At 40.6% G+C, this 12,408-nt stretch overlaps 1 protein-coding gene across 49 annotated transcripts in view; it reads left to right on the forward strand.

The window, feature by feature from the left end:
• Positions 1-1,223: 1,223 nt before the first annotated feature.
• The window catches only part of adgrl2a (adhesion G protein-coupled receptor L2a), a 93,752-nt gene continuing 82,567 nt past the window's right edge, over positions 1,224-12,408 (forward strand). For 7 of the 49 annotated variants that reach the window (XM_044201163.1, XM_044201154.1, XM_044201149.1 and 4 more), the window contains exon 1: positions 1,225-2,066. The gene's annotated coding sequence lies outside the window, so the exon portion shown is untranslated. Of the gene's footprint in view, positions 2,067-8,071; positions 8,206-12,408 lie in introns of those variants that run through there. The other 42 variants (XM_044201158.1, XM_044201153.1, XM_044201159.1 and 39 more) reach the window with 15 other exon arrangements.

The raw sequence follows: 12,408 nt of genomic DNA on the forward strand, positions 1-12,408 counted from the left end.
TGCACAAGCTGGGGTCACACACACAAGGTGGTCTATAATTAGCAAAATAAATTGTAATTACTGTGTGATTCAAACTGATATCTCTGTTCACCTGTTTATCTGGTTGTGAATTTTACAGTTCTATGAATTATGTTCATTCAGAAGAACAGCAATAAGTCTAATGCCCTCTGTTGACAATCTGAGGAAGCAGATTGAAATGAATTCATGCAAAATGGTAGTTTAAGCTGTTCAACACTGCAGCCATAGAGACACCACATGTGTTTTTAGTCTTGGCTTATAAATAAACATTTCTCCAGATATGGATGCCTGCCACTGGGTGACCTTTTATTACATCTGTTTTCTCTTTTTTGTCCCTTGCAAAAAAAATTGGCTGTATTATTATGTAAAATTATGCTTATGAAAACACAAGTCTGCCCCTCTCCTGCGTTCACCTTCACCTGGTAAGCATGACTCAACTTCACATTTCCCCATAGTGGGTGAAAGACAGTTTCTATTGAAGCCAGGTGTGCACCCACATCTTGCCTGATAATATTTCTGGACAGAATTCCTCAACCAGATCATAACATGCGTCCAAGTCTTCACCAAATGCAGAAATAAACATGAAACCATTATGACCTGCACGTTTGATTTATATATTTTTTAGATATTCTGATTCAAAGATAGAGGCCATGATGAAAATATGGAAAATAACAGCTGCATTGGAAATTAGATTTTCTAACTTGTAGAAATCTTGTACAGAATGAAAAAAAAATACTGCATTATACAGTGAATACAAATTCTGGATCAACTACATAACATGCAGCATACAGTAAGAGGAAAGAGGTGCAAGGGTCAAGGCCACAGCAGCCTGACAAAATTCCCTTCACTGCCAAATGGTGTCATGAATCATGTAAAAGAAAAGTGTAGGGGGGGGGGAAACCACACACTCACATTTGAGTAGAGATTTTTGGTTTGAAAAACTACTTGGTTCCACACACACACACACACTTAGCTCTACACACCACCAGCAGCAGCTTGACCACTGCTGCCCGGGCCAGTGTGTTATCATGTGAGGCCAGTTGGAGTGAGGGGAGAAAAAAAAAGTCTGCCTGTGCTTCCATGTTCCTTTTGATGCTTGGTAGTATTACAGTAGAATAAGTCCTCTGCCATTGGTTGAATAGGCTGGACTGCCTACTGTGACAGAGCGTGGGCCTCTAGTGCCCAAAAGGAAGCCAGTGTTGTATCTCTAAACAGAAAAAAGGGGCCAGAAATTAGGGGAAATATATTGATAACCTCCTTCCTTTCAGTATGACGTAGCTGAATCTTCTCTTGAAAAAAAAGCTGAGCTGATTTCTGCAGGGCATAATAATAAGTTGATGTGATTAGTGCCTTGCACCGCTCCAGACTCCGAGTCAGCGCGGATGTGGAGTCCATGTCAGGTTTTAGTGGAGTCCTCAGCTCAGACAGCTCCTGCAGACGGCAGCCTGCTCTCCACTGCACTGGCGCTGTTTACTGGAAGCCCGCTCCGCGCTGCTTCCACCAAGTGTCTCAACACTGTGAGCGGGATCTTTTCCAGAGGCGAGCCGCTGAAACTTGCCCACTCTTCACACTCTCATTCAGAGGAGCCAGGAGAGCAGCGTCGGCGGCTAAAGTAGCGGAGAGTGGGAGTCTCTTATCCCCCTTCATCAGACACTGAAAGCCCCACACTCTTGTCTGTCCCTCTCAGTCACTGGGTCCCCGAGCTCCGCTTCTCCTCCTCTTGTTTATTGTTGCTGCTCCGGGAGTGAAGGCGCGACAGGAGAGCCGCATTAGGTGTTGATGAGTCAGGACTGAGCGTAGAGCAACACCTTGCTTGCCATGGAAGTGTGTGTCCGGTACAGGGGAATGTACGGGCTGAGAGGGGGACCTGCCGCCTGATAGCCAGCCTCTGTCCCAGATAAGGGGAGCATGCCTCAGACCTGCAGACTCACTCTCTTCGCTGCAGACTGTCTTTCCACAATCTGACTTTTTTAATTTATTTATTTTTATAATTCACATCCCTACTCACTTCATTTCATCCTGTTTGGCTTCACTGCTTTTCAAGAAAGGTAAGTTTTGTTTTTTTCTTTAGTCTCATCACCACTTTATAAATCAGACCCTAAGCAGTATTTTGACAAGTTGATGTGGAGTGTAGTAACTTTTCTTTCTTTGCTCGGTCACTTCAGAGCCTTGCATTCGCTTTCGGGACTTGATTTGAAATAACAACACATTAGTGTCTTACAGTGCATTTGAGCTACTTTATAAAAGTAAAAGTAAAAGGTCAGGTTTTACTAGGAGAAACATAGTTTGGTTTGAACAATGAATGAGTCTTTAAAGCAGGACACCTCGTTTAGTAGTGATTGAAATTGTCTGAGGTGTACCGTGGTTAATTGAGAAATGGTTAATCAAAACATAACCAGATGTGGATTGAGTGGATTGCCGAGTTTGCCTGAGTGGAAACTATTAAAAAGTGGGGGAGCAGCTCATTTATGTGAACCAGAACATGTAAAGCACCATTTAATTGGAATTTATGCCTCCAGAGTTGAAGTGTAGCTTGCTGGTGGTACTGGTCACCGAGGCTTTTAAATCCACTGATGGTCTTGTTGGTTTGAATAGGGATTTATGTTGGGAGCTGTGACCTGAGAAACGATGTCGCTGCGATTCTAGAGAGCATTCACAGGCTAATCCATTATAATTGGGACTGGGCTATTTGTCCAAAGAAAGAAAAAATCAGTCAAGCCTCGCCTACCAATGTAATAATTAGTTTTGGCCAGAAAGTGCCAATGATGCAATGGGCTACAAGCGTAGAAAATGTCATGGAAATCCATCACAGGGAGAAATAAAAATGAAAACATACATAAAAGGGGACGGATTTGGCTGCTTAGACTTAACTCAAACCCAGTGGCGCAGAGTAGCAGTAAAATTAGATCCTCTTACTGCACATTTATTATTTAGGCCTACCGATTCCGAACGCGTCTTGTCAACCATGTGTTAGGCAGCAGAAGCGCACATGCGGTGCGGTGTGTGCCTCTCCTGGCCCGAGAAACACACACAGCGGCCAGCCGGTGATGCATGGCAGCCTGGAGCAGAGCGCCAATCTTCAGTGATCGATCAGTGGATTGGGATAAATTTAGCTCCAGTCTTCACATGCCCTCATCTTCTTCTTCTTTTTTTTTTTTTTTTTTTTTTTTGGTTGTGCGCCTGATCTTAAGAGAGAGGGAGCTACGAAATCCTGCCTGGATTTGATTCCACGAATGTGTATCATTCCTGTGTTTGATCTCTTAACATCTCTGTAGACCACATTCATCATAGCTGTCTTATAGAGGAATATATAATTCCTGTAAAATGTGACATCTGTTGAGTATTTAGTCAAATGTGCATTTGTATGATCTAACCCAACAATCCTGATTGAATAGGCACAACCTTTTTGTGAGGTTTTATTCTTGAAATGATAGAAAATAAAAGAATAAACCAAGTGTTTGGAGGATGAAGTGGTTTTATCTCCCTCGTCATACATAACAAAGTGGCATTCAGTTAAATACAAAGGCAGCCTATTTGTGAATGAGTACTGAGTTTTCAGGAATGTGTAAGAAATAAGATAATACACTCTTTTATCAGGCTCCAGAAGCTACACTTCTTATTCAAGCCTCTCTATTGGGAAACTCTATTTTCACATGTTTGTGCATAAAAATGTTTGAATTAATGCAATTGAAAATTCCAGCTGTTTGGAAGGAACATATTAGCATTTCAAAGTGGCCAGAGCCCTTACACAATGGAAGGAGTCGTATTTTCTGCCACTGGTTTTTTGGCTGAGCCTGAAAGGCTTGAGAATGAGTGTGTGAGCTGGTAAAACTGAAAGACTTGTGTATCTCCCCCCTTTCTTGTAAGTAGGTCCACATGACATCTTGTGTATAACATAATCTCACTTGTACTTGTTTTTGTGTTGGTGTGAGAGAATATGTCAAAGCTTTCGCACAACAGGGTAATTGTACAGTGACTCACAAAGCAGTGTAACATTGGGAAAAAAACATTTGGTTCTTAGAAAAATAATATGAGCTTTACTTCTCTGAATTCTTAATTAATACAGAGCAACATATTTATGCTCACTGGAAATAATACAAACTTCTTGTGAATGTGGATTAAAGAGGGAAACTATCTTCTTGGATGTCTCAGTGCTTAATATCTTTGACTCAAGCCTTTCATTATGAGCATTTTCCCGTTGAATCCAGCGTGAGAGAGAGTGCCTTTTTCAGTCTATAGCTTTGTTTCAGTGGAAGTGCGTCCGGTTTCAAAGAACTACAGCTGCTCTTGATCTGCCAGAACACCAGATTGCCCCTCTTTGCTCGTGCGTTCATCTCTTCTCACAGATCAATACAGCCCAGCACACTTCTATATGGGTTTGGGGGAGACAAAGTGCTACATATCGCTCTATTCTCAACTCTTTATATCACGCTCTCTGTGGCACATGAGACTCTTACAACTCAGGGAGTGTGAGTGGGTGAGTGGGTGTGAACGCATCAAAATTTGTGACATTACGGACTGTTGCTTCATTTTGTGCTGGCACATATTTCCCCCCAGAACAGCAGCTGAGGTTTTGTACTATCCACGGATATTTGACTGGTGCATTCAACAGATCATAACGCAGCTATCAGAGCCTCTCCAGTTTTTAAATTATCACAACAAGCCAGGCACTTCCACTCTGGCTTTATTAAGGTAATTTGTTATTGATTTAATTCAGTATAAGCGCGCACACACTGACCAGTGGCAACATTTGCTCACTTTGCTTTTGTGTCGTACTCTCTCACAAGCCTGTTGTCTTTGTCTGAGCAGCGATTGGCGAATCCATATGATTCATTTAAAGGTTACGTTGTAGCTGAATGGATTGTTTGTGCTAGCGGTACGCTACAGGGATGTCGTGCTTTTATTCGCGGTGAACACCACCAAAATTTAAGCTCATCTTTTTTTTTCTTTTTCTTGAGCCATCACTGTCTTTGTTGCCAAACAGTGTGTAAGGAACAATGACCAATTTCAAGTTGCAATTCTTACAAATGATGTGTTAGCTACAAAAGCAAGCAAATGATGGAGGTTGTGAATGCGTCAGAAGTGGAGGGATTGCAGGGAGTTAAATAATTTAGATTTACATCCCAGTGCTTATTTGGCGTGTAAATTGTGGGTTTGTGTTTTCAGATGCAATCTTTTCTGTTGCTAAACCACCTACATGGAGCCATACTGTGCGGATAACTGCTCACCATTAAAGGGAAGAAACACGGCTGTAAAAGAAAGCTATGGCAAATTTGATGTAACGTGCAGGCCTTTGGTGGGCCAAGATACCTCCCCTTTCATGACTGATTTTATTTTACGATTGGCAATCAGTAAAACGCTGTGCGCCAGTGTGTTCCCCTCCCTGCCATTTTGTGAAACATTTGTTTCCACTTGCCAAAGGCCTCTGGTGCGGCAGGGGATTCGGTGCCCCTGAAATGGCAGGTGAAACTTTCTGCTTGCCTAAATAATTTCCTAGCAGAACATTACACAGCAAGGACATAGTGGGGGAAAGTAAAGGATCAATTCAAACTCTGGTGACAAGAAACAACATGGATATTAGCCAATGGCTCTCATATAGCTCTCTGTGCTCTGGTTAAGTGGCAGCCTCCCCGAGCTTATCTGGCATCTCTTTTTTTCATTGCTTCACTCATTTTGTGCTTCTCTGAAAGGTATTTAGAAGAAAAGGAAGTGCAAAGTGCAAAACGGAGTCGTAAAAACTGTCCACTGGTCATAAAACGATTGGGCGTAACACTTTGGCCTGGTTTCTGATCGTAGCTTATGTATTTCACATCATGTTGAAAACACTACGGTGGGTTTCGGATAAGATATGCTGTGTGCTATTAGCAGTGTGTGTTTAGGTCACTCCCAATACGAGAGAAAGAAATGTCTGTAAATATAGAGTTGTGCAAGAAAACTTCAAGGATTTTTTTTTTTTTACATATTATGTTAGAGATTCAAATTAGGGCCGCCATATCAGTAATAATTAGTCTGTATCACTTGGATAATTTTTAAGTTAATAAGGCCATTATAAGCAAATTTGTAATTGTTGAAAACTGTAATTAAATAATTACATTTTATACATGATAGTTGTTTTTGTTACATTTATTCTTTTTATAATTTAAAGAAGACTAAGACACAAACACACACACACACACACACTGACCCTATTCTTTGTGCTATGTGAACATGACTTGTCCTTATCTGTGCACAGCTGCAACACTATTTGGGAAAATATTCAATTTCTGTGTGACAGAGGAGAACCTGGGAGGCAAGGCTCTAAGCAAACAGCAGTTATTGCGGCTCTGCCATAGCAGCCGAGAGCAAGGCCTGGCTGGGAGAGAGGGGGGATCTGCGGACGTCTGCCAGGGGAAGGAGTAATGTCTCGGCTGGATTATAGGAGAGGGAAGCACATCCACACTTAAAAGCCCCTTTTCCAACAAGACAGGGCTGTTATTTAGGGATGGTGTGGGTAAACACGCCAAAGCAATATATTTCCTGCATATAGGCTGCTGTTGTCCTTGAGAGTTGAGACTCATTGCAAGTGAGAAGTTTTGCTCTCTGTGCCTTTTTTCTTCTTTTCAAAAATAATTTCATGTTGGGATGTGGGCGTTCTTCAGTATATTCAGATTCACATTATTCCAGCGAAGTGCAAAACTGGTAAGCAGTGTTGAACAATAGAATATCATTTTACTTTTGTTCAAATGGCTGTTTTTTTATTTATGTTTTTTTTGTTCTGGTGGTGTACTTTAGATGTAGCTGTGGCTGTCTGTAAAATGATTTACATACCTATTGTGTTGAGTTACATACTATTGAGGAATTAAGTGAACTACGATACTGAATGCAAAATTGAAAACAGTCTGAGAGATGGCACCAGTAGGAAGTAGCAACAACCCACTAAAACTATCTAAAAAAAACACCAATAGTATGTCTTCCAATGGGTGAAAATGGAACTAAGAGCAGTAAAAAATATGTGTTTCGTTCTTCTTATGTGTGTGTATTTTGATATACTGATAGCGCTTTACTTCAGAAAACTACAGTAGACGCTCACCTAGATTGAAGTCTGTATGTTGGAATGCCAGTTTTCAAAGCAATGTTGATTTTGGATGATCAAAAACACCAAACAGTAAAGTCAAACTGTGAAAAATATGAGGCATGTAAGTAAATGCACTCTAAAACACTGTGTACTGGCTAATTTGCAGTTTAAATCCTACCAGATACATATTACATCTAATGTTTGTGCTCACTGTAAGTATATGCACCGCCGCATGTTTCATTCTATATGCTTATTTGGTTATCTGGTTGGTTTGGAAGTCTGAGGCTTTGATAAAGGATATTTTACTGTACAGTATTTAGTTGGGGAGTGTGGAAGCTTTGTTCTTGTAATGTAGTTGCCAAGTCAGATGGAGTTGAGCGTCTGGTCTGGGAGTTTCAGAGGAATATCACAGGCATGGGAAGTTGCTAAAAACTAAGCTAATCAACAAAATAATTGTCTGTTCAATTGCTAGCATGCCAGAGACATCAAACACAGCCGAGGTTGAAAAAACAATCAAATTATCTCTTAATGATTGCTCACGCTGACAGATGAGCGCTTGTGAGTTGGTTTTGTTTGTAGGAGACATATGTGAGGAAGAATGAAGTTTGTGGTTGCTTACTTATAAATCCTGTGTACATTTTCATAATCTACATAGATATCCATCATCACCTGTAATGAAAACAATTTTATCTTATTATGTGGTTTTTGGCATTGAAACAGAGAGAAGTGTATTAGTCTATTAATTTCCTGCAGTGAATCATGAATCCTGCTGCTTTTATCCTTGCAGTACCCTCCATGTGTGGTCCACAAAAAAATTTCTGTTTCCTCTTCAGACTAAAGTTTGGCCCCTATGTCTGCTCTCCTCTCTCTCTCTCTCTCTCTCTCTCTCTCTCTCTCTCTCTCTCTCTCTCTCTCTCTCTCTCCCTCCCTCCCTCTCTCTCTTTCTCTGTCTTTCTCTGCGTAGATAATGTCTCTGCAAATGATTTAACCGCCCTCGTTGAGGCTCCTTCCAGTAATTGAACAAGCAGAGACAGGAAAACAATAGTCATATTATCTCAGATCAACAAAACACTACCTTGGATTGGACTTGGCGGACTACTTCGAGGGTCTGAATTGAAGAAAAAAGGAAACAGGTTTGCTTTCTCTCCACACAGGGAAGAAAAAAAAAGTCATGGCAAAATGGATGCCATTCATTTTCTGTAGGCGCGATATATTGAAAGTGTTGCATGATTGGAATGCATGTCTTGCAAGATCCACCTGGGGGTAAAGTGCAGCCTTGGGTGGTACTTGGTTGACTTAGGAAGCATGCGCGTGAGAGAGGCTTGGTAATAATTCATCAGAAATGTGTTTGGACAAACAGTGACAATGCTTGTAGCAATAATTAGCAGAAAATGTGTGCTAATTATATAATTATATATCATTAGAATTATAACATTGTAAATAAAAATATTTACATTTATGCATAAATTACACACATTATTATTATTCTTTTATTTTTTTTTAAATTGCTTTAGACACACAAATCGCTTGACAAGAAAATATGGCTCAAACCCCCATATTTCAGTATGATTGCTTCAGGTTGGAATTTGTTTTGTTTTTGGCAGAGCGGGGGGCACTTTGATTGTGTTGCTGTGGAGCAGATTTGACCTTGTGTGTCAGAATGAGGTTTTTCTACGCCTTGTTTCATACAGAACACTCTTAGACTGAAATGGCCTTAGGAGGAGTTGTTCTTGACAGAGATGCATTGTTTCAGGCAGCCAATAAACCACTACACTGAGTGGCTACATCTGTGAACCTCATCTTGACTACAGTGTGGGGCTAGCAACAACACGGCAACTGTCACAGCTGCACCTGCTGCTGTCTCAGTACAGAGCCTCCCTCTCTGTTGCCCACAGAACCGCATCACTCTTCTCTCCGTGACAAGCCAGAGGCAATGGTCTCCGCTTGGGTCAACTGGAGAGAAGCTTCTTGGGAAAACATTTGAAAACAGAGGACAAAATGTCAGTCCCGAAAAGAGATGTTAAAATAAAATTTCTGCCCTGAGGGCCAGGATTTGGTTCCGTTGGAGCTTGGGTATAAAATCCCTGTCTGTAAAACATAGTGGGGTTTAAGAGCGCTGGCTTAGTAACACCTGACCACCACTTGAGTGTTCATTCTTCAGTGCATTTGTCCAGTTACAGTAACAGTCTGGGGTATGATATGAAAGTTGTCTCTCCCTGATATTGTAAATGATGAATACAGATAAATGGAGCTGACTCTTCTGTACACACACCGCCCTGCTTGTGTATTGAGGCTATTCAGAAGATGATCTGATCAGCTAAGAAGAGATTCAGGAGCATTAAAGGCTTTTAAATCTCATATGTACTCATATTTGCTACGCTGCAGTTAAAAGTCACAGAGCTAGCAGCTAGTATTGAATAACATTACCTCCATTTTTTGCATACACTTTATTTGGTTCAGTGAATATCTGAAAGAGAAAACAAGAAGTAAGAAATATCTTGCAGAAAATGACTATTGGATTATCATGCTGTCTCAGAAAAAGATTATTGGTGGGGAACAATGCCGAGAAGATTTTCAGCCAGGAGAAGTGATGCAACATGTCCACTTTGCTGCCAAATTGAACTTAGGAGTGTGAAAAACAATGCAGGGACATGAGGAGAGGGGCTGACGTGAATGCAGATAGTGTGGGATTAACACAGGGGAAGATTGAGCGACAGTGGCCGGTGACGTCTCTTTACAGCTTTGCTTGTACAGCTGTGCCAGGCCTGGCATTCACTGCTGCCTGTTGGATCCTACTCCTCCTCCACTGCCAGGGGGTTAGGTAATGAACATCTTAAATACTGCAGATAAGTTGAGCTCCTGAATGTATGTGTATGTACATGGAGACATCAAATTATTCATGTATTTATAATGAAAATTGGAATGCTTAATATTGACACCTCAGTGTGTCTCTGTCCGATTTGATCTTTTTGGCATTTGCACAGGAAAAATATACATACAGGCTGCCCTAATAATTCATCATGCCTCCTTCTAAATGAGGTGTGAGGCGGCTCTGCTGGTGTGAATTCTGCTATAAATCACACATACCCTGACTGTTTTATCCATTAGCCCGACCTGTTTGTCTCATTCAGCCATTCTGTCCTTAGCAAGCTGGTTTTGGAAATTAAGACGAGTGTGAGAAAAGCAGCTTCTACTTCCCACCTGGTATGTTACCGCTGGAAGCGACACACAGATGTGGAGAACCAAAAAAAATGCTATTAGCCACAAAATGACAATCCAGTTGAGTAGGCTTCATTATAGATTCATGGATAGATACATGGATACTATATGCATCTTTTGATGGCGTAAATAAAGTCGTTTTTTTAGGACTAATATCTAGATGGTTATTATTTTTACTCGCTGGTCACCTTTCTTTAACGAAAGTCATGCTAAGAATTTAAAAGACATTCAATATCATTATTGCGTCGCTGTCTTATGAAAACCACATATCTCCAAAACATCAACTTTTATTTTAAGAAAAACAGCCTTATTTCCAGCTTTGTGACAATGCATTTTTCAGCTAAACCAATTGATTTTTAAATGTTTTTTTAGCTGAAGAAATAGGAGTATTTTTTTACAGTCCATAAAGGAAAACATGATCCTTCAGTTTATCTGAAAAAGTCAAAATCCCCAATTATGGAAATACATGGTGTGTTTCTGGTTTCTTTGGACAGCAAAAAAATGGACATTTTAGCTCCTAACTGGATGTCAAAAAGTTTTTAGAATAATTTTAGCTGTGTAATTAGCCCTGTTACGCTGTGACTGCGAAAGTGTAATTGTATTTCGTTTTTTTAAAAGTCAGGTTTCAGGTTTTACAGACTGTTTTACGTAGCCGACTGCAACTACATAAAAACACTTTATAAATCCTGAAATTACCTTTTGAGGAACCTTCCTTATTTGGAGATAGATCACACTGATTGGTCGTCATCATCTACTTAATTAATAGCCGAAATCGGCAAGCAAATATAATATTTTTAACCTTAATCTACAATATACCTCTGTTTGTGCTCTCATAAGAAACACCAACTAGGAGCATTAAGCCAAACATGTTTTTATCCTTATGAATCACCCAGTGATACAATCAAGCAAGGTTAAATGATGACAGAAAGTTCTGAGCAACGTGCACAAATTCTCGAGTATTGCATCTGTGCCCGGCAACACACGTTTCATTTTTAGCTTCAGCATCAGCAGCTGAACCAGTGTGATGAGTGCTATTCTTTAGTAGTTGATGGAAATGGGGGGAAAAAGCAGTGTAAAGAGGACAGTCAAATGGGGGGCAGAAACGGGTGCATTTTGTCATTGCAGTGGAGCCAGTGGCATTTCCGTCATTCATCAGCCTGAGCTGATTACTAGTGAGTCTGGAGTGAGCTGACAGGATGCAGCTCCTGCAGCCATTACCATCAGAAATAGGTCCAGCAGGCCCGGGGGTAGGCGAGTAGCTGCAGCTCAAAGAGGCCGAGACCTGCCTGAAGGATGGAAAAGTTTGCCATGTTTTGCCCGATAACATCTATCTAGTATAAAGGTGAGGTAGTACATTTTGTTTCGATATTTAGCTTGGCTTTAAAAGATCTGCCGATGATGAACCCCAGGACTTTTGCTCTGTAAATTGTGGTGTTGAAATGTAGCTACCAGAAACTGAAGTTGAGTCTAACAGTGAGAGATGGTGAATGTTGCAGACACTGCAACGCCTACTCACTTTACTGCAAGGGCCAAAAGAGGGATCTTTTATTCTCTCACCTGAAAAGGCTCGTAGGCTCCTGTGCGTAATGGAAGCAGTGTAGCAAAGGGAGGGGTGTGCAGACATTACTCGGGGACAGTGCAAAAATATTCTGAAGTCACTGCCACAAGACTCTCTCAGCTGCACACTTGGTATTTAAACTTTAACAGAAGTTAAACTTTTTGCGCCAAGGCAAAAATGTGTAATGAAGCTTTCATAACACAATTCATACAACTGGAGCATGCAGTTATAGCCCCAAACAAAAGTGCTAATTGACGCCGTGGATATTTTGGTGTATAAAACATAGAAGGATGACAGAGATGGAAAATATTCACAGGACAGGGCTGAATATATATTAGCTAGACAAGAATTTCTCCTTTTGAAGTTACAGTGTATCACTGCTTTTAACCTGTGGTTGTTAATCGAACACTTTGTCACATTTTAGTCAACTTCATGGAATGCAGCTCAAGACATTGCTTATAAAGCCGAGATTTGTAAATTTTTTCTTTTCATTTTTTAAATCAGTAAATCATTAATATATCCATTTGTGTTTGAGTATTGTCAAACACATAAGATGCTC

Source organism: Siniperca chuatsi, linkage group LG6 (assembly GCF_020085105.1).
Source record: "Siniperca chuatsi isolate FFG_IHB_CAS linkage group LG6, ASM2008510v1, whole genome shotgun sequence".
Taxonomy (NCBI): domain Eukaryota; kingdom Metazoa; phylum Chordata; class Actinopteri; order Centrarchiformes; family Sinipercidae; genus Siniperca; species Siniperca chuatsi.